A 22,959-nucleotide genomic window follows, 5' to 3' on the forward strand; every position below is an offset into this window, starting at 1 on the left:
CATATGGAATTTTCCGTTGTTTTATAACTGTGCCTGGGTTGCTAGGGACATTGGTTGGTTATGGTCTGTTTGTGTTCAACCTGGTGATCATGGTGGGCCCTTTCACCTCATTCAAGTTTCCATTGCTCAAGCCTGTTGCCTAAAAGCAGCCTCTACATTGCTCCTGATAGATCGACAATAACAAATCTTTGACAATTGGGCACAGGCCTCATGTTCAGTAGCTGCTTCATGCTGTGTGCAGTGGGTGGTTCAGGGGGGCGCGGTGTCCTTACCTAAACTTGCTAGTCTCAGGGGTTCTGTGCCGTTACAGACCAGAGCGTGGTATTATATTAATGTGCTGGTAGGCCATTTGAGTGTGAAATTCCCTGGTAGCCAGGTCCATGGGATTTAGGGGGAGGGAACTCCCCGATGGGGTAGGCTGGAATCCTTGTTGAAACATCATTTGTACATGAAATTGTTAGATTCACTCAGACCCGTGGGAACGTATTTTGCCTGTAGATCAAGGTGCCGGCTGGAGGCTTGCAAGGGACAGAACAGGAGAGGAGAGGCAAGGAAAGGGGTTCTTTGCCCTCATAGGCTTGGGCAGTCACACCTCTTTGCTGTCAGACCTTCAGACCACATCAGAAAGCTGCCCTGGCCAAAGACCTTCAGTTGTCTTAGTAATACTAGGGTTAAGGGCAAGAACGGAGAGGGAGAGAAGGATCCCTCCAAAGGGTGAGAAGGGAAATCCCTCCCCCTTTCAGGCAAGGGTGATCTGGCTGGTTCCCCCTGGGCCTTCGACTTCTCCCCCAGGAATACCCTCAGCCGGAGGTCCTCAGTTCCCCAAGGAGAACCACTGAGGGAAAGCCCTGAGAAATTCCTGGCGAATCCGGGGGAGTCCCTGGCTGGCAGAGGTTCCCCATGAGGGCCACCAAATGTGGGGCGACCGGATCGGGTGGAGGCCAGCGGGACAGGCTGTGAAAGGATTCACCCGAGGCAGAACAAAGGAGGTAGAAGTTTATTGGATGCATTGCAAGGGAGCAGCGGGCAGGACAGCAAAGGAAAAACCGTGTGCCCGCTCATTTTTATTTTCAATAGAATCAGTTCCACTGTATGAAACACACAGCTCGAGCCCACCACGTGAGGTTGGTGCACCGCAAACTGAGTAGGGATTAGCCACCCGTCTTCTGCAGGACACAAATGAGTTTCATTATCTTCATCTGCTCATTTGATTTTAAACTCTGCAGGCTCCTTTAAATTCCCCACAGCTTGAGTTTCAAGGCTTCAAAACTCATGATTTGTGCTGATTCCAAGAGATAAGAAGCAGGTGACCTGAGCCGCTGGTGCTGGGAAGTGCCGCAGAGGTTGCGTTCCTTCTGGCCACTGACACTAACCAGGCTGGACGTGAGCCCTGACTCTGTTCTGCAAATCCATTCCTCTCCATCTCCAGCTGAGTATGGCCTCTCTGTGGGAAATTATTCTCCATTCTGACAGTAGCAATGTTGTGCCCTAGAGTAATAAATGAGAGCCACTTGACCTTTTTAGGAAAGTCATTATCGTTATGATAGCATAATTTTGAAAAGCATTTCCCCCTTAATATTTATATCATCCCAACCCTGAGGACATAAACTGCCACTTCTAGTGGACCCTGTATCTGTTTTTTTTTTCTATTTTAGCAACAGGTGACCTGTTTTCAGCTAGATACACAGCCATAGAGTAAATACCACGTTTCCCAACCAACTACCCTTGTAGACAGAAAGAGCCATGTGTCTAAGTTCTAGCCAGGGGCAGATACAAGTAGAAGTATCATGTATAATGTCTAGAAAGATCAGGCTGCCTAGAGTGTGGGCATGATGGCTGGATATCAAACAGCCATTTCAGACCACGAGGCAGAAGCCACATGGAAGATGGCAGAGCAAGAGGATAGAAGGAGCTTGACTTCCTAATGATGATGGAATTTCCTGTGATTTTTCAGCTGAGTCTAATGCTAATTAAAGCAACTAAAAGTTTGTCAAGAAGACTGAAAACCATTTTGCTAAGTAGGAGTTAATTATATTTAATTAAAAATAGGTGCTTGAAGTTACTTTTCACCATGTCCATCGAGACACTCGCTTCTGCATTATGGGTAAGTGAAAATGATGTTTCCCTTCTTTCTACATAAAAATAAATGAATGCTTAAAGACTTTTGTAGCAATTTGTATGTTTTATTATTTTTGAGGTATCATTGACATATAACGTATGAGTTTCAGGCGTACAACATAATGATTTGTTATTTGTATATAGTGCGAAATGATCACCATAGTAATTCTGGCTACCATCTGTCACCACACATAACAAAACTTTTTTCTTGTGATGAGAACTTTCAGGATTTACTCTCTCGGCGACTTCCAAATATGCACTACAGTGTTATTAACTGTAATCGCCATGCTGTATATTACATCCTCATGACCTACTATTTTACAACTGGAAGTTTGTACCTTTTGACCTTCTTTATCCATTTTTCCCCCCCTCAACTCCCCAGTCTGGCAACCACCAATCTGTGTTCTATATCCATGAGCTCACAGGGTGTTTTCGTTTTCGTTTCTGATGTGTTTTAGAATCTACCTATAAGGGAAATCAGATAGCGTTTGTCTTTCTCTGACTTACTTCACTTAGCATAATGCCCTCAAATCCATCTATGTTGTTACAAACGGCAAGGTTTCCTTTTTTATGACTGGATAATATTTCCAGTGTGTGTGTGTGTGTGTGTGTGTGTGCATGTATGTGTGCGTGCACGTGTCTGTGTGCACCACATTTTCTTATCCATTCATCCATCAGTGGATACACTTAGGTTGTTTCCATATCTTGGCTATTGTAAATAATGCTGTAGTGAACATGGAGGTGCAGGTATCTTTGGGGGAGAGTATTTTTGTTTTCTTTGGATAATACCCAGAAATGGAATTGCTGGATCATATGGTAGTTCTATTTTAAATTTTTGGAGGGCCCTTTACACTGTTTTCCACCATGGCGGCCCTAGTTTACATTCTCACCAACAGTGCACAAGAGTTCCCTTTTCTCCACATCCTTGCCAACACTTGGTATATTGCTTGTCTTTCTGATAATTCTGACAAGTGTGAGGGGATTACTTTGTGGTTTGGACTTGCATTTCCCTGATGATTAATATTGAGGACCTTTTCATGTATCTGTTAATCATTTGTATACCTTAGCTGGAAAATATCTATTCAGATCCTTTGCCCATTTTTTAATTGGATTGTTTGGGGGTTCTTTACTGTTGAGTTGTAGGAGTTCTTTATGTTCTTTATATATTTTTGATATTAACCCTTTCTCAGATATGTGATTTGCAAATATTTTCCCAGTTTTCCCTGTTATAAGCTCCAGGGGTACCTTATAGATTTTTCATACTATTTCTCATGTTTAGAATTATTTGCTAAGTATCTGTCTTTGCTGTTGACAAAAGCAGTGAAAGCAGGCATTTCTGTCTTGTCACTGCCACTTCCTCAATATCTGGTCTAGCTCCTAACACTTAATGGAACTTAATAAATATTCATGGAATGAATGAGCTTTTGTTATCACGCTATCTGGACAGAATGTTTTTCACTTAAGAAAAATGTATGAACCCCCACAATCTCAATGTTGAGCAGAATCAAAATAAAATGTTTTAGAGTTGGCATTAGCAATTGAGAAAGATTGGTCTTCTATCTGGACCGGTGGGAAGATTTCCAGGTACATCCTTGAAAAGGGACTCAGGACAGAAAATGACCGGCAGTCAGGCAGAGAGGAGGCCGGGCTCTGTGGTCAGTCAAGTCACAAACAAGTAAGGGGCAGAGGTAGTGTTCCTCCGCGTGCACTCCCTCCACCCTCTGACCCCCTGCCTCACCCCGGCCTTGCCTCAGGGTTGCCGCTGCAGGGCCACACTGGAACATCAAACAGGGGATTTTGTTTGCTGACTTGGCTTCATAACAGGGCCTCTCCCTGACCTTTTCCTTGCGTGTAATAAAGGGGAAGGACGCATTTAAAGTGGAATTGCACAAGTTTCCCGTATGTATTATTACGCTTTCAAAGGAACACCTCAGCTGAGCACCGCTGCCTGGAATAGATTGAGGGCATCTGCCCCAGCCGCACCCTTGGCACTTTTGCCCCAGTGCCTCAGCCTTTCCTATGGGAGTGAGAGCTGGCCCAGCCCAGCCCCCCGGGAGCCCCTGCCACAGCAAGAGATGTGCTGGTACTGGACTCTGTGTTGCCAGGTGCCTGGAAGGATCCAGAGACCCCTCAGGTTTGACAGCCAGTGGTGAGCTGTTTTTAGGATGTGCAGAGAATGAAGGAAGAAGGACCCAGCCACACAGCTGGGCTTCGTGGCCCCCCAGGACACCATTCAGGATGGTAGAGCCCCTCAAGTATCTCAACACCCATTTCCAGAGTCGTTCTCTGGAATTATCAGACGGGAGTTTCTCCGCTGTTATGTTGACTCGGCTTTTCTCTATCTCCACTTGCACCACCTCTGTCCCTGCTGACTAATTCTCTGTACCACCCTTTTCTCTTCATCAGGCTTCTGCTGCCTTTACCCTGTGGCCCCTCTTTAGCATCATCCTACTATCACTTTCCCTGTCCAGACCTCACAGACTCCCCAACGGTGGTGTCTGATGCGTTCAGCCTATCGCCGTGACCAAGTTCTCACGTCAGACCTCAGCCGTTGGTCAGCCATTGGGAAGTTGCCGTCAGGTTAGAGGCCAATTCCCAGCTCAACCCATTGTAACTGAAGCCACACATGCAGAGTGACATGGTAGAAACCATTCACCCACTGGACATGGGCACCTTGCATATGACAGGGCTCCGTGCTGGCGTGGAGAACACAGCAGGGAAACAAAACAACACAAGCTTCAGGCTTCGTGAACGGTGCTTTCAGTTGGAGGTTAGGAGGACTGACAAGAGACGAACTAGAAAGGGCATCATAGGATAGACATGGGTTGATGTGACGGACAGAAACAGAGCAGAAGTGCATAGGGAGTGCTGGAACAATATCGGAGTGGCTGTCCATTTCAAACAAGGCGCCAGAGCAGGTCCATAAGAGAGAGTGAGGTGTGTGTCATTAAGGACACAGAGAAGGTGAGAAGGCCACGAAGGAAGTCTCACAGGGCTCTCGCGTGGTAAGAATGATGAGGTTGCTGGAGACACGGTCATGTCACTTGGTATTGGCTTTGTCAGCACTGAGAATCGCAGGGAGTCCTGCCCTCTGTGTCTCGGAGAGGAGAGGAAGATGCCTCCATAAGGTACATAGTGCAGCATCTGATGCTCCAAAAAGTCCAAGAAGGACCGGACCCCGAAGGGCATTTACAGAGGGAACCAGAGGACAGGCACCGCATTCTGTCTGCGCCTGTCCCTGCTGTCCCAGAGCCTTTCCACAGGAGCAAGGATGCCATGGACTTCCAAGTCGGAACTATCCGGTTCAGTGGGCCTTAACCTGAAGGGGTGCGGGAATCACCCGGAGGCCTTGTTCAATTCAGATTGTGGGGCCCATCCCCAGCAGTTCTGAGTCAGTAGGGCTGAGTGGGCTCCAATGACAGATGTTTCTAACTCTTTCCCAGCTGCCGCTGATGCTGCTGGTCCAGGTATGACTCTTGGAGAAGCACTGCTGTCATTTACACTCTCATCCCTCCCAGTCCCTCAGAGTCTGCCCTCACCTTTCTTCCTGTCTGAGATGGCTGGCTTCCTCTTCTGTGTCTCCCTCAAATCCAGCTTGGAGCCACTTCCTCCAGGAAACTCTCCAAGGAAAAATCCTTCTTGCCTTCCTCTGCCTGTTTCCATGCCGTGTCATATCTGTACTCATCTATCTGCTTTCTGGACTGTAAGGGCTAGTTCCTCCAGTTCCTAGTATCTAGTAAATGTTAAGTGAAACTGTCTGAGACCCCTGGATTTCCCCCTTGGCATCTGCGAAAGGAAGGCCGTGTTGGGAATGAGTTCCAGCTTGCTGCTCCCTGGGCTTCCCTCACCATCAAGACCCCATCTCCTCTGAGCTCCTGAGCTCCCCTGAACTCCCTAGTTCCAGCAGATCCAGACGCGCTGTTGTAACATCTAGCCACCCTGGAAGTTGAAGTTCTTTCTCTCACAAAACAATATGCAGTTAGATGTTGTAAGAGGGCTCTTTGACTAAGAGACTCCAATAAGCATAATCAAGTACCGGAATGGCCAAGCGTGCGTGGGGAAGCTGGAGAGTCAGGAGATCGAGTGATTCCACCCTGCCTCTGCACAAGCTGAGTGGCCGTGGGCCAGCCACTGGCCCCTTCATGTGTCAAATGAGGGAACCGGACTAGATGATTTCTAAGGTCCTTCTCAGCTCTCAAATTCCAAGATTAGAGAACTGAGTTCATGTAGATGTTAAGCAAAGATACCCAGACTTCCAGCATGAGAGTGCCAGCTCTGGAGGAAAATCTGTCTTTCCTGTAAGCTCTTTCCTAGCTTTCGCTCTGCCTGTGGAGCCATAGGCAACTCCCTAAAGATTCCAGGGGAGCTGTGGATGGAAACGCAGCTGTGGAAGGAAAATGGGGGACTAAATTGTAACACAGAGAAAGGTGCATAGACACCTTACATGATAACTGCAAGAATTAAGAGAAAATGATATAAACAGCAAGCACCTAGCACAGAGGCTAGCCCAGCACGTATGTTCAGCAAGTGTTAGTTCTTCAGTCCACGTCTGCTGCCAGGCTGGCCCTTAAAGGAGGAAAGCACTGTGTACTCTGAACCCCAGAGTCCTTCTTATCAGCTTCTGGTCACTCCCGCTGGCCTTGCTTGGTCACTTATTCATTCAACCTATGTTTATTGAGCTTCCACCAAGTGCCAGATAGGGTGTGAAGGATCAGCACAGGTAGTTACAACACCATCCCTGTTCTCGAGGAGCAGGTGCTGTGCTTTAGTTAGGGATACGGACAAGTCAGCAACTATGATGTGATGGGACACATCTACTAGGAATAAGCTTTGGGTCTAAGAAGGTAAGAGAGATCAGAGGAGAATTCCTGGGCAGGTGACATCCAAATTGATTCTGGAAAGGTGAGAGACGATTGACTAGACTAGGTGGTGGCAGGGTAGAGGATTCTGGGGAGAGGGAGAAATGAGTCTGGGCAGGTGAACAGGATCACATCACCAAAGGTCTGTGTCCTACAATACAGAGCTGAGTCTTTAACTTAGGAATAATACACTGCAGGATTTCAAGTAAAAAACTAACTAATTAACTTAATGGAATAAATTGACAGTTCTGATTTTAGCCCCCATGTTTCTTCCTCAGCAGAAGGTCCAGCCACTTCTTTCTTTTGCCTGTGTCATTTGCTCTAGGCCAGCAATCCTCTCTGCCACTGTTGCATTCTGTGTCCAGCCCCAGACCCGTGTGGGTCCACCCAGGTCAAGCACCGAAGGAATCCCAGAAGCTTCAGGCCCTCTGCTCCATCATGGGCCTTCAGGAACCAGGGGGAAGCAGAAAGTAGAAGAATGTTCCAATGGGTTAGGAGAGTTTTCCTCATTTAATATCTAGATTTTAAATTGAGTAACTTTTCAAGTATTTACTTGTGAAGAGCTTGTCTTCAGATTCAAGGGCAGCCAGTATAAACCTGGATCTTCAGTGAGCAATGAAATCTAAAGAGTCTGACCTCTCCACTCCCGCAGAAGTGGGGTCACCAGATAATGTCATTCCTGGCTGAGAAACCCCTGTGGCTTCCCATCTCGCTTGGAAGGAAGTCCAAAGTCCTGCACAGGCTGCCCTGCCTCCAAAATCAGTCTCCTCTGGGTCTTGCCATCTCCATCCACACCTGCCTATGGCTGGTGTGTTCTCCGTGGCTGCTGCCTGAGATGCTGTCCCTTCTTGGCAGTCTCTTTTTTGTTCGAGGTCCCACACCTCTATTTCACCTACTCAGAGACTGTCTCTGGCCATCTGGTCTAGAGCAGCCTGGAAGAAGGGCCCTGAGATCGGGGCACAGGTCTGTCCTTGTCCCCTTACCTCGCTTCCTATTATTCCCCCCAAGACCCTTCTATGAGCCACCGCTCAGGTCCCCAACACTCCTTCATCTCCCTCCACAACGTGGTTGCCTTCCTCTGAAGTCTGCATGTGCCAAATGTTCTTCCAATGTTTGCTTTTCCCTCCTGCCTCTTCCTCTTCCAGGATCCAGAGTAAGGGGTAAGAAATGGGACTCTGGAGACATAAACACATGCAGCAAATCCTGAAGGACTGTGGTGAGCCAGGTACTGTCCTGGGCCCTGGTTTACTCCGGGGTTTGAATCCTAGCTTTTCAACTTACTCCCGGGGTGTCATGGTCCTAACCTCTTGGACCCTTAGGCTTCTCATCTTTAAAATGGGACTAGTAGGGGGCGCCTGGGTGGCTCAGTCGGTAAGCATCCTACTTCAGCACAGGTCATGATCTCACGGTTCGTGAGTTTGAGCCTCGCATCGTGCTCTGTGCTGAAAGCTCAGAGCCTGGAGCCTGCTTCAGATTCTGTGTCTCCCTCTCTCTCTGCTCCTCCCCCACTCACTATGTCTCTCTCTCAAAAATAGATAAACATTAAAAAAAATTTTTAAATGGGGCTAGTAAAGTCTACTGTGATGGTTAATTTTATGTGTGAACTTGGCTGGGCTACAGTGCCCAGATATTTGGTCAAATATTATTCTGAATGTTTCTGTGAGTGTGTTTTGGGATGAGATTAACATTTAAATTGGTGGATTTGAGTAAAGCAGATTGACCTCTGTAATGTGGGTGGGCCTCGTCCAGTCAGTTGAAGGTAGACAAAAAGACTGACCTCCCCTGTGCAAGAAGGAATTCTGCCAGCAGACAGCCTGCAACCTCAGCTCTTTCCCAGGTCTCCAGGCAGCCGGCCCACCCTGAAGAGTTTGGACTTGCCAGGCTTAATTACACGAGCAAATTCCTTAAAATCAGTCTCTCTATGTATAGATGCATCCTACTGGTTTTGTTTCTCTGGAGAACCCCAAACTCATACATCTACTTTGCAGGATTTTGTCACATTCATCAGCCCTAATACTTGCTCCCACTTACTGAGTGCTTACCGCGTGCCACCCGCCTTGCTAAGGGTTGACCTTACGTGATCTCGTGTAATCCTCACCACAGCCTTACGAGCTGCCATCATTATTATCCTGTGTACAGCAAGGAAATGGACGTTCAGATGGCAATCCGACAGTCAGTAAAGGCTGGCGTGAGGGGGGCTTGAGAGGGGAGCTCATAGAGGAGAGAGAGATGTGCGTGACCAATTACCTGGACTTTCTACAGCCTCATTTCGAACCTGTCCACTTAAACATCTTTTCACTGATAAGCTCATACACTGAAACAAGCCGCCCACATGGCCTGCTTCCAGTGAAGCAGAAGGCAAGAGAGATGTAGCTCGCAGGGTGCTGTGGCTCACGGAGCGGCTGCCAGAGAAAGGCTGCCCAGCCGTCACCACAGGGTTTACCCTGTCTGCCCTGACTTTGCTGTCGCTTCACTTGGCCTGCTCTGGGAAGCAAGAGCCCCCCACTGAGAGGCTGTAAGTCCTTCTGGAATGGTTCTCCCGGTTTGCCATGCTAGATGTTTCCCCAGAAAATTCCCTTTATCCATGAACAAACTTTTTTTTTTAATTTTTTAATTGGAAAGGGAAGGACAAATGAAGGGTTTTCAAAAAAAATGAGAAAATGGGGCGCCTGGGTGGCTCAGTCGGTTAAGCGGCTGACTTCGGCTCAGGTCATGATCTCGCGGTCCGTGGGTTCGAGCCCCGCGTCGGGCTCTGTGCTGACCGCTCAGAGCCTGGAGCCTGTTTCACATTCTGTGTCTCCCTCTCTCTGACCCTCCCCCGTTCATGCTTTGTCTCTCTCTGCCTCAAAAATAAATAAACGTTAAAAAAAATTTTAAAAAAATGAGAAAAGTCTTTCGAGGCAGACAAATATGCACTTTTCTTCCACGCGAATTAGAATGGATTCTACAAAAGCATGTTCCATTTACTATACTCCTTTTAGCATTTTGTTAGGAGCTTTGCCTGCCCGTGTTTTCTTTTTTCACGTTCCCATAATGCTGTGAAATGGATATTGCTTGACAGATGATGGCATAGCGGCTCGAGGGACACAGGGACTTGCCCACATTCACATAGTCACACAGTTACTCCAGCTTTGCTCTGGTGAAGGAGCCTCACCACGAGTGATCACCTGGCAGCTATGGGGAGACCTGGTGATTCTGATAATCCTTGGCTTCTGCTGGGAAGAATGCCTAAGGGGAATGCCTGAAAATAGTGGGATCTGTTTGCTTTCTTTTTTTTTTTTTAATTTTTTAAGTTTATTTATTTTGAGAAAGCGCATGAGACGTGTAAGGGCAGAGAGAGGAGGGAGAGAGAGAATCCCAAGCAGGCTCCACACTGTCAGCACAGAGCCCAACGCGGGGCTTGAACTCACCAACCGTGAGATCATGATGGCCTGAGCCAAAATCACGAGTCAGACGCTCAACTGACTGAGCCACCCAGCACACGCACTTACTCTAGGTTTCAACATATTCTAAATGCTAGACATAAGACATAGTTCTTGTCTGGCCAAACACTGGGTTGACATTGTGCAGATGGTAAAACATCATAAATGCCAAATTCAGCAAAAATTTCCCTGATGGATCTAACTTTCTCTTTGTCCTAAAAACTGAGAACACTGGTTTTTGCTAAGTGTCCTTATTACTACAGTGTTCTTTCTGTTTGGCTGACGTTTGTTTTCTTATTCTTGTTAATCCTTTCCGAAATCCATGCCTTCTCAAACCAGTTAGACCACGAATTCCTTGAAACCAGAGGTTACGCACTTACAAGCAGCTCGATAAATATGCTCTGACTTCCTACAAATCATTTATGACACCCAGTAATTTCCCTATAGAATCAAAATTGTGTACTTTAGCAAGCCATCAATTTTATTTTTAAGCAGTAAAGTTCATGCTCTCACTTCTCCTATCATGTTTTTTCTCCTGGATCTAAATCACACTGTGAATCCATGTGTGTACCCTGATAATGTATGATATAACTCGCAGTGCAGCTCTTGAAGCCTCCTTTTCCTGCAAACCTAGGGAAATCAGAAACGTTTGCCAGGGACACATTAGCTTTAAGAACTTGTTTCCGAACTGTATTTGCATATTCATGCCCCCTCGCTCTCTGTGTCTCTCTCTCCTCTCTCCTGGCCTCTCTTGCATTCCCACAGATCGCAGTGTGATTTTTGCCAAATTCATACAGTAACTTCTGGGCTGTGAGCAAAGGCTAGGGGACTATGAGAAAGGTCATTGCTCCCTGCCTATTGTTCCTTGGCGTTCCCAGGCCCCAGCCATGTTCTTGTTTAAACACAAGACTTGTTAAACAGTTCCTAAAACTAGGTGTTTGGAGAAGGAGAAGGAAAAGTCATAGGAACTAAACCAGCTGCCAGTCTGGTGACCCTAGTACAGAACCTACACAGGGCCAGGCATGAAGGAGGGGACAAGGCAGGGGTGCAATGTAAGTGCAAATGCCCCTTTATTCTCTGGGCTGTGGGAACCCATGCCCGTCCTTCCTCACCTGGGCACCCCTCCAGCCTTGTTTGACCTTGGAGCTGTACCTGCAGGGCAAAAGAGAAGCCATGTGTTTCCCTAAGCAGTTCTTGGTAGTCTGCCAGGAGGCCCGGCGCTCTGCAGGCATCGCTGGCGATTCGGACAGGCTCCTCACTGCTTGCTTTCCGGTTAAGGATGGCCTGGCCCCAGAAGGAGGCCCTGAGAGAAGTTCCTTGGAGGGGACCTCTGGAGGCAGCTGTGGGTGGGGGGCCCTTCTCTTCTTTCCTGAGACGGCACTGGCGAGGTGTGTAACCACCCCACCACCCCACCATCCAATCGCGTTTCTCAAATCTTGAGTGGGTCACACTCTCGAGAAAGGATGGCCCCGCCCCCCCCTTGCCCCCCAAGGCTGGCACAACAGACAGACCACCTGCACGAATATCTCTCTCCACCTAGCCTGGCACCTGGTCTAAACTTCACACCACCATGTTCTTTCTGGCAGGTCCAGAAAACCCTGTGAGGATGAACAAGTGTCACTTGAGAGCGCACGATGCAAGCAGTGCACCGATTGGCCGCTAAGACTGTCCAGTGTGCGGATGCCTCCCAGAAGATAGCAGGGCTTTGAGAAGCAGGAAGGAACTCAGCAGGGGTAAGTCTGAATGCACAGGCGAGTCAGAAAAATCCGCAGCACCGGCTTCTCAATAGACATGGGTGCCAGTAAAATAGGGGAGGAAAAGGTTGTGAGGCAAGACCAAGCTGGCCCTTAGCCCAGAGGAGTAGCAGGGCTTGAGGGCTCTGGCTGAAGAAGGGTCCATGCCCCATTTGCAGGGGAAGTCATTGACCACTCCCAGCCCTTGCTGCGGGCCTGAGAATGGGGGCCCCACTGGCCAGGTTTCCGTGTTTTTGTTTTTTAGGAGAAGGGAGAAACCACAACCAGCTTGTTTTTACATATTGGCAACTAATTTAGTATTTAGAAACACTGCATAGTCCCACCCAGTATACACTAATTAAAACATTTGTGTGCCTCGTTTGGCTTCTAGGGAACAGTGAAGGAGGAGACCACCCAGGGTCATACTGCCTCTAGGGGCAGCCGAGAGCCTGTTCCTTCCAGCTCTAATGCAGAACATAAAATGATGTAACAGGCAGGAGGCCCTTAACAATCGATCAGACCCATTTAAGCCAAGAGCCAAGTGTAATTCTGTCCACCTCTTTACCTCAGATCCATATCTTGACCCTGGGAAAAAAAATAGTTCAATCCGTTCTTTTTCTTTTTCTTCCTCTTCCAAGCTCAAAAAAAAAAAAAAAAAAAAAAAAAAAAAAAGCAAAAAGCTGACATGTAAAGCTTCCAGGATTTCAGGTGAATCCCCAAGCCAGCAACATTTAGAACTTGGACAAAAAGCCGTGAAGCCCTGAATGACCTTGGGCAAGGTTCTTGGTCTATCTAATTCCCTTCTTTTGCTCACTAAGAGAACCTGTTGTTATGGGGGAAAACACAAAACCAAGAATAACTAATCATCTTCCAGACACGTGTGCCTCAGTTTGTTCCTCCACAAAACTAGTGGAACAGGTCCAAGGCCTTCGGAGGCCAAGGGTCTCTAATAGCCCTCTACCTAGAACACTTCCCCCTGTGAACTCAGGAATGCCCTCCAGCAAGAGTGTGAAATGCATGACGTTTCAATTCTTTGAGCTTCTTCCCACTCCCCCTACCTCTGGTTACCCGGATGCCCTGGCTGAAGTCTGGATGCCCCAGGGACACTTAAATGAATAAAAAGCCCGGTTGTTTTACTAAGTGATGTAGCAAGATCTACAAATACAAACACCAAAAGATCGAGACTACAATGTGCATATGAATATCTCTTGGACCCAAAAGCACATGAAGAACTTGTGCTCCCTGTTTTAAAGGTTCAGAATGTCCTCATCCCTCATTTTAGAAATCACATTCGGGACTTTCATGCTGAATGCCATTAAGTGGGTAGTGTTTGGAACTATCTGCTCATCCTAACTTGGAAGCAAGTTTATTTACTCAGCATAAAAGGAAGTATTTGAACTCACAGAGTGTGATTCTCTGCAACTTTTAAAAGTAGCAAGACTGGACAGGCAACTTTTAGGACAGTAAGACATATTTCTCTGTTCTGAATACCACCTTGCTACCTTAACTAGGCAGTTGTAGCTGGGTAGACGTTCAATGTGAAAAAGGACATGAGTTTTAGTGAATATGGGTAATATACTTAGATGATACTAATGGGCTCTGGTTTCTAGGATTCCATTCTATTGCCTTCTTCATTCAGTTAGTTTTGAACCATTCTCTTGTGAAACTAAACGTTTGAAGCATTCTTTTGTGAAACTAAACGTGTGAACAACGTTTTTGAGACTATCACATTATCACCTAGGTGAATAGGATGACCTTCCCATCCCACCATTAATATTTGCGGAAGACGTTATTAGGACCCAGCTGGCCTTTTCAAATGACAGATTTGCGTAAAAATTAGGCTAGGAGCAAAATGGACCTGAAGCTGCCTTAGTGCATGGCATATGGTTATATTCCCTTCGCCCCTCCTCCACGTATAGCTCAGTATCCCTCATAAAGGAGACATCAGAAAAATTATGGAATATGCAGAAGAACTGAACCTGAGAAAAGGCCAGCAACTGCTGAAGTAGATGGTGTATGAGAATGAGAAGGGAACAGGAGGCAGGCTGAGCCCCAGCTGTCCCAGCTCTGGGCAGAGGGCACCTCGCCAGGCTTCAGTGGTGCTGGAGATCCTCTCTCAGATACTTTCTCCAGGGCACAGTTTCACCCTGGTCCCAGCTCAGCAATCCCGCTTCTGTGCTAAGAAGCCAACCTATTCTCCTCAGGCCCCTCCTGGCTTCTTTCTCTCCCCCACGTGATCATTTTGCTCACCTCCTCTGGATTCTCGCCTAACGCTTACAGCCTTGCTTAATCACTTAGTAGCTGCCAGTAAGGAAGGACACGGCACAGGGAATTTCATTGAAGCTGTGTTCTTCTAAGCCATTGAGTGGAAACACGCATCACACTCTGCCCCAGCCAGTGTTTTGTTGATGCTACACTTGGTTCAAAGCCTCCCATGACTTCCTAGGATGTTTCTTTTTCTATTCTTAGGCATAACTCGCCATTCTTCTACCTTTATGCAGCTTGTGTTTCCCCTGGCCCTTCTCTTTTGCCCTGGCCTCTAGACCAGGAGTGGAGTGATTAGAATGTGCTCGTGTAACTTTTACCCCTCATTGTGGTTCCTGGAGCTGGAGCCTCTCCAGTAAGACTCCCTCCTTCTGCAGGGTTTTTCTCTTGCTGGAGTCCTCCTCGCCCTGTGGTCTTATCCCCAAGGGGCAGCTCCTGGGAAAGACAGGTCCATCATCTCATCTGCTTTGTTTTTCTTCCTCTTTCTGGAAGTTGAACGGCGTGGCTGGCTGGAACGGACAACCTTGCACTGAAAGCACCTAAGTGAAGGGGTGCCTGGGTGGCTCAGTCAGTTGAGCGTCTGACTTCGGCTCGGGTCATGATCTCACGGCTCGTGAGTTCAAGCCCCGTGTCAGGCTCTGTGCTGACAGCTTGGAGCCTGGAGCCTGCTTTGGATTCTGTGTCACCCTCTCTCTCTGCCCCTAACCTACTTGCATTACATCTCTCTCGAAAGTAAACATTAAAAAAAAAAAAAAAAAAAGCACGTAAGGGACTCCAAGGTGTTTTTCCTTCTCAGAAATGTCATAGTTACCCCTCTTTCTGGATTTCATTCTATTGTTACATGTAATTCTGCCATGTTGCTGCTCTGTTCTTTTCTAGGTGGGGGAGGTATTGCAATACAAGTACTTGTTACTCTACATGTAGGTCATCTGCCAAGGTTTAGCTCTCTGTTGCAACCAGATTCTGCTTGAAGGTTGGCCATTCACCTGATAGGTGGTGTTAACTGAATTTCTTCTGCATAACAGGGCTTGTTGGCATCAAAAGGGCAAGGGAGAAACAAGAAATTGACTTCAGAACCCCAGTTTGAGGGTGTACCAAGAAATTAATTTTGGCGAGAATTGAGATTGAAGTTAATCATTCCTTGTTTGGTGAATATTTATTGGGTCCCTACTACATGCAAAGCGCTGGGTTTACAAGCAATGAATAAAACTAGAAAGCAGTTAAACCACAATAACAGATGATTTGTTAACAGCTCTAAGACATGGAGACCCAAGAACTCTTTGAGGAAGAAATGAAAATTACGCAGAAATAGTAATTTTATATATTAGCTCCTACCTTTTCCTTAAAAAAACTGAAAGTCCTGAAATAGAACTCTTTTATCAAAGAAGCCTGATAGAAGCATCCTTAAAGAAGAAGCAATGCCTGCCTGGGGTAAGATTACAGAGAAGGAAGAATAGGGAAGTGTGACCTCTTTTCCTTGTGGCCCTTGGACACTAAGGGATTTTTTTTTTTTAATTTTTTTTAACGTTTATTTATTTTTGAGACAGAGAGAGACAGAGCATGAATGGGGGAGGGTCAGAGAGAGAGGGAGACACAGACTCTGAAACAGGCTCCAGGCTCTGAGCGGTCAGCACAGAGCCCGACGCGGGGCTCGAACTCACGGACCGCGAGATGTGACCTGAGCCGAAGTCCGCCGCTTAACCGACTGAGCCACCCAGGCGCCCCACTAAGGGATTTTTTTAAGGGACTGAGCCACTTAATCAAGGGAAATAAACACGAGTGGAATTCCAAAACCTAATTTTTGAAACCAAGAACTATAAAACTGACAAAGACCCTGACACAGACAAGACACCCAGTGTTAACTGAATTCTATTGAAAATTATATTATCACAGAGACTCATTAGCTTAAATCGAGGAGCTAGAAAAAAAAAATTAATGAGAAAATAAAGAATGAAAAAAATCATTTAAGATTTAAAAGAGCTATTTGTAAACTTGTTTACAAAGAAATTAGTGTAAAAACCAAAAATAAAATCAAAGTGAGCTCAGCTCTTCTGGCCCATGGAGAGTTTGGAATCCTAGGAACATCTCTGGTGACCTTGAAAAGGAGTTGCATGTGAATTGTGGACAGAATTTCAAAACTCTGATCAAAGGTTCCCTTGCTTATTGAAAAGGACTCCACCCAATAGAGGAATCTTCTCTATAGCATTTCCAGCTAAATGCTTTCTTTTTCAAAGAACATCTCATTCAATTTCGATGGAGTATTATTTCAAACGTCAAGTTTATTCTAATTAACAGCTTTTCTGAGAAGATATAAACTCCAGACATTTAGAAAAACTTGATTTACCACATTTTAAAGGACACTGAAAGTTGATAGTACAGTTTGCAAAAGACAAATTCCTGACTCTTTTCTATTTTGTTTAATTTTACCTCCTGGAATGTTCTCAGTTCTCTCCAGAGATTGTAGAATTCACTCTCAGAATGAAAACAATTTAAATTCATTTAAAAATAATTTAATAAATACAACTAGACAACACATAGCCCTTGGAGTGGAAAGAAGGACTGAAGTTTTTAACAAATCTAACAATAAACATTAAGGGCTTGAAATAACAGAACATTAAGCAGCTTTTTCTGGGGACCGTTGTGTCTCCCCGCCCCCACTCGACCTTGTGGCTGATCAGTGGGAGGTTTCTGCCTTAGCCTTCAACACAGTCCTTACTCTGCATATGCGGTTTGTGTTCATAGTACATTTTCACAGAAACATAGAACATGTGTCCTGGTAAACTAACAGCTCTGACACCCCAACATGCTTAGAAATTTTAGAAAATGAAAAGAAGCTGCTATGGACTGAATGTGCTGCCCCACCCCCACACACCCAATTCTAATCCCACCCAGCTTGGTAGCATTTGGAGGCAGGGTTTGGGGGAGGAAATTAGAGGCTATCATGATAGGATTAATGCTCTTCTAAAAAGAGACGGGAACCTCCCCTCCCCCTCCACGCATGCACCAAGAAAGAGCCATGTGAGGTCTCAAAGAGGACCATCTGCAAATCAGGAAGTGGGCTCTCATCAGAAACCAAATCTGGGGGTGCCTGGGTGGCTCACTGAGGTTAATCATCCAACTTTTGATTTCGGCTCAGGTCATGAGAACAAGCCCCTGTGTGGAGCCCCCATGTTGAGCCCCAGCTTTGGGTCAAGCCCCTCTCTTTCTTTCTCTCTCACTCTCTGCTGCTCCCCCACTTGTGCGTGCGTGTGTGTGTGTGTGTGTGTGTGTGTGTGTTGCCACCTTGATCTAGATTCCTCAGCCTCCAGAACAATGAGTAACAAGTGTCTGTTGTCTAAGCCACCCAATCTATGGTATTTTGTTATAGCAGCCACTGCTGATGGAGACAACAAGCCTTCACAAGTCAGCTAGTTTACTGACTTGGCTTACAACCTGTGGAGATCAAATGATAATCTTTATATGTGATAAGCATACTGTATTTGTTGATGTCACCCAAAGAGATCGCTACCATGATTTTCCAATCTTGATTGAGCCCCTACTCTATGCTAGACAATGATCAAATTTCAACTCCACGAAAGCTCTCAATATTTAGACTCCCAGAGTCTCTAAGAAGAAAACAGTAGCTTGGAATTCTACACATGGAAGAGCAGCAGGTTTTCAACAGCTATAACTTTCCCATGTTGTCTGGACCTTCTTGCGGCTACTACTGTTTGGTAGTAAGGGTGAAATCTGGGTACTCCAAGTGCTAATATTTCATTTCTTTTTAATTAAGAGGAAGTAGAAACATAAATAGCAACTAAGGTAGCATTTACTAAAGGCTCAAAGGAAGATATTACTAAAGATATTTGATACAGGAATTTGGAGGGGAAAATAAACTTAAGTGCAAGAAGGAGAAAGCCAACACAGGAATAGCCACTGGAACAGTCCAGGTAAGAGCTTGAACCTGACTGGCCACGGTGAGGATGAGAGCAAAGAAGAAAGAAGGGACATTAACTTGGAAGAGGGCTATGTATAAGGAACCACCTGTCTTAGGGAGGGATTGGACGCTGAGCAATCAAACCAGATTGGGGTTTTGAATCTAAGTGACTGAAAATGTTTGTAGGAATAAAGTATGGCAAACACAGGAAAGGTACATTAGTAGAGGGGGAGGGGGTCGATGTGGAAGTGGTTGATTATGATCTTTTTATCTGTTGAGTTTGAGGTGGCCGTTGTATTTATAGTATGGCAAAGGGCAGGCCCTGGCGAGAGCTGCCTTCCTTGGAGTGGTGTTCCTTGGTGCACTATTGGCTTTTACGCTTGGCTTCAGGCTGACCAGATCCAGATGTGAAGTTAACTCTTGGCAAGCTGAGTGACTGACCTTTAGTAGGTAGCTAGCTCTAAGTACAAAACACAACAGAATGTTTAAGCTGTGCTTTGTGATAAAATGTGGCAACATCTCCTTAGACAATAGACCAATCATATGGCCATCCTTCCATTCACTCATGAAGTGATCAGGTGTCCCTTGTTGAGTCTTAACGGGAGGACCAGGAGTCACTAACCAATCCCCAAATGGAGAAGCAGTCATCAGGGACTGGGTCTCTGCAGCCTGGTAAAGAGCAGTTGAGTTTTGGAGTAGGAACTACAACCCCGTCACCAGAAAACAAGCATCTTGTCAGAAAGATGTGTATGTTTGCATATTCAGATTGCTTCTATCAATATGTTTATCTCAATGAGGCTTTGCTTCAAAATAGTATAGATATGCCTTAATCAAGCAAAGTAAAAGAATCTCAACTTTAAACGCTGGTAAACCAACATTCTAAGACACTGTTTCTATTTTGACTACATTAACAAAACGCATATTTCTTTTAAAAAAATATTTTGAAAAGTGTTCCAAACACAGAGAAAGATATAGAGGATAAAATAACAAATATTTATGTATGTACCGCCTGGATACAAGAAACGTCATATTTGCCTCATTTTTTTGAAAGGAAATGAAATCTTACAGAATTTGATGTTCCTGTCTACCTTCTCAGCATCCATCACCTTCCCTAGTTTGTCGGTCGTTATTACTATTCTGAAATTGGTATGTTCTTCCTGTGAGTCTTTTTATGCATTTGCTACATGCATATGTCCCAATATCATGTAATATTATTTTATATGTTCATAACTGTACAGGAATGCCATCACATAGTATTTTCTTATTCTGTCATATTTTTTTTATTTTTTTTTAATTTTTTTTTCAACGTTTTTATTTATTTTTGGGACAGAGAGAGACAGAGCATGAACGGGGGAGGGGCAGAGAGAGAGAGAGACACAGAATCGGAAACAGGCTCCAGGCTCCGAGCCATCAGCCCAGAGCCTGACGCAGGGCTCGAACTCCCGGACCGCGAGATCGTGACCTGGCTGAAGTCGGACGCTTAACCGACTGCGCCACCCAGGCGCCCCCTGTCATATTTTTATATATCACAATGTATTTATCCAATTCACGACTCAAGGACATTTAGGTTGTTTCCAGTTTTTCCTGGAATGAACATCCTTGTACATGTGTACCTGAATGTGACTGCTTCTCTAGAGGATCTTAGTAGATGGGGAATTACTGAACTTCAGGAATTGCACATCTTTGCCTTCGCTAGAGATGGCCAAGTTGTTCCTCTACATGATTGCTGGAAGTACATTCCTCTAAATACTGTATGAGCATTCCTAATATTCCACACTAGCTAAACATTTTAATTTTTGCCAACCTAGTGGCTGTTTTAATTTTCATCCCCTGAAAAACAGTGAAGCTTTTTTTCAAACTATCCAAGCTCTCCTAAGTCAGCTAGAAGTTTGTTGGCCTCTCATCCACCATTTAAGACAAAGTGTTCCAGATGGGGTAAGAGTCAGACAGAGAAAATTGTGCTGGGGGGACACGTGTAGACTCAGATAAACCCAGTCCTGCCATTCACTACTGTGAGGCTCTCCAAGGCTCAGTTTCTTCACAGAGTTGCTCCAGGATTGAAAGTAACAACTATTTCTCTTACGCTGCCTGGTACACACAGGTATTTACCAAATTCATGATTGTATCAAAATAATTGAGTAGCCACTACATTCCAGGCATTGCTGCAGAGTCCTGGGCACACAGCAGTGAGCATTAGATCAAGCTCTACCTGTCATGAAGCTCACATTCTCAGACAAATAATGAACAAAGAATCCACTATGTGGAATGTCCGATGAAAAATGCAGCTGAGAAAATTAATGCAACGTAAAGGGGATAAAAATGGAAGAGGGGCCCCTAGAATCAATGCTGCTTCTTCCTCTTGCTCATTTCTAGGCTGCCCTGGGATCTACTGAATCACTGGAGTTTTAACTTTCTTGAACTGTGAAATGGGAAAATAATCATGGAATCCTGTGTGGTTTTATTTACTCATTTGCTAAAACTGAAGTTTAGATAGTCATCCCAAACTTTGATTTGTTTAGAACTTTAACTTGAAAGCAAAGAGAAAAAACAAGAGTGCTTACTGATTTGACATTAACAAAATCGTTGAAAGTTGTCCAAAATTATACAGATTTTAGTGGCATGAAAAAGGGCTTCAATGAAAAAAATGTGTGTATATATATATATATATATATATGTGTGTGTAACAAAAATACGTAAAGTACAAAAGGCAATGGGTGGAGACTCTCTGGAGGCCTGGAATGTAGTTTAGCCTCTATTGCTCCATAGCCATGGAGTCATACCTCTCTGTGCTGCTCAGTGTCCTTGTCATAAAATGATGCTAAGAGGCCGTCAATCCTACAGTTATTTTGCCCCCTGACACTACTACTTTTTCATTTGTTTTTGAGAACTGAGACATTTATTTCTGTTCTGATTCTTTTTTTTTTTTTTTTAACTGATGTTGGACTGTAACAATTTCCCTTTTTAGATATGGAAGTCTTCTTTGCAAAGAAGTGTGGTTCCTGCTTCTGCTCAGGAGAGGGGATGAGTTGGAAAATCTTAACTTAAGGAGCACCCAGGACTTTGAAGAGGCTTTGAATAATTTCTTTGTTGTCATTGCTTCATGCTTCACTTCTTTGGTGATGCTCTGAAAGCACATTGATCAATATTCGGGTAAATATGTTAAAATGATTGATAACATGATATTGGAAAATCACCAAATTATTTCAAAGGTAAATGGAATGTTAGAATTCCATGCCAAGAGTTTTACTTAAACATACTTTTTTATCCTGTCTGATGCTCTTGATATAATTAACCTGTTATTGTTATAAAAACAAAGTTACATTTTTTCCAAACACCTTCATGTTCATTTCAACTTATCAAAAGGAAAGAGGTAAGTCTTAGAAAACCATCTTTTAAAAACAATGTTGCTTTAAAATTGTTTCACTTTGTCTAGTTTTTCAATGTCATCTTTTGTTTCACAGTAAAGAAAAAACTCCTCTTTATTAAAAAAAGATTTTTTACTAGATGGCTTCAGTTTTTGTTTGTGATATTCTCGTAAGCACAATCAGATGGCAAAGTACGCTGGCACATGGTCCTGTATTTATTTGACTCCCTCTCCAATGTCAAACCCTAAGAGAAAATAGCCCAGAATTCTGCAAATAAGTTTCTTTTCTGAGACTGTGCAGAGAAATGATCTCAGAGATAGTACTGTTACCCAATGAATGAAGACGGAAATCCCAAAGATTAATTCCAGCACTTGCAAAAAAATCAGGAGCATTTACTTTTACAGCTTCTTCTTAGTGTTGTCTATACAAACAGTAGTTGTGACAGAGCTTGAAGCCTCCCCAGAGCCCTCAGAAAAGAGCTGACCAGCTAGAACATGAACTTAGAACGACTCTGGTGATCACCTATGTATGTTTCAACCTTCACTTTCTACCATGAACAGATATTTGCTTACTACAATCTGTGACATCTATGTAAATATTGATGGCACCAACTTGTTTGTATTAAAACTCCCCCTTTATCACTTACTGGTGTCAATGTCATTGAAGCTCTCCTCCTACTTCTGCCTCAGCCCTTTTCATCAGGTGTTAGCCTCCAAGTTACCCCTCTCTAATCCATCCTATAATCTGCAGCAAGATTCACTTTCCCTGAACTCCCTTTCATCATACGGCTCCCATGGCCATAACTTTGAAAGCTCTCAAAAGCTCCTATGATCATATCCACACAGTGATGTCAGTGTCCTCCATGATCTGATATCACCTCCAAAACTCCCACCCTCACCTCCCTCGTGTCCCACCCATTGTCCTTTGTCCTGTTGGTCTTCCTGGAGGGGACATTGTGTAACTCTTACCCACTTTTCAAGGTCCACCCTAAGGCACTCTTTCAAATCCTATCACCTTCATCAACGATTCTAGTTTATGATTTCACCTCATCTCTAAATACATAGACTACCCACTTACTTGGGCCTGAATTCTCCATTCACACTGAAAACTGATATACACAAGTAAGAGTTTCATTGTTAGTACATCAGACATGGAATCATAGAGAAGGAATGAACTTTAGATTATCCTCCTATTCAGCATCGCCTGAAGCACAGAAAATTCTCCTAGACATGTTCCCCTCTGGGTGAACACTGACAGGGTGCTATAACTTAACATGTGTCT

The 22,959-nt window shown here is 44.9% G+C and overlaps 1 long non-coding RNA gene across 1 annotated transcript; it reads left to right on the forward strand.

The window, feature by feature from the left end:
* Positions 1 to 1,295: 1,295 nt before the first annotated feature.
* LOC109501873 lies at positions 1,296 to 21,818 on the forward strand. Its single transcript, XR_002160220.3, has 3 exons — positions 1,296 to 2,104; positions 11,986 to 12,132; positions 21,279 to 21,818. It is a non-coding gene; the product is annotated as an uncharacterized LOC109501873 (long non-coding RNA).
* Positions 21,819 to 22,959: the final 1,141 nt, after the last annotated feature.

The sequence above is a fragment of the Felis catus genome, chromosome A1 (genome assembly GCF_018350175.1).
Source record: "Felis catus isolate Fca126 chromosome A1, F.catus_Fca126_mat1.0, whole genome shotgun sequence".
NCBI classification, from domain to species: Eukaryota; Metazoa; Chordata; class Mammalia; order Carnivora; family Felidae; genus Felis; species Felis catus.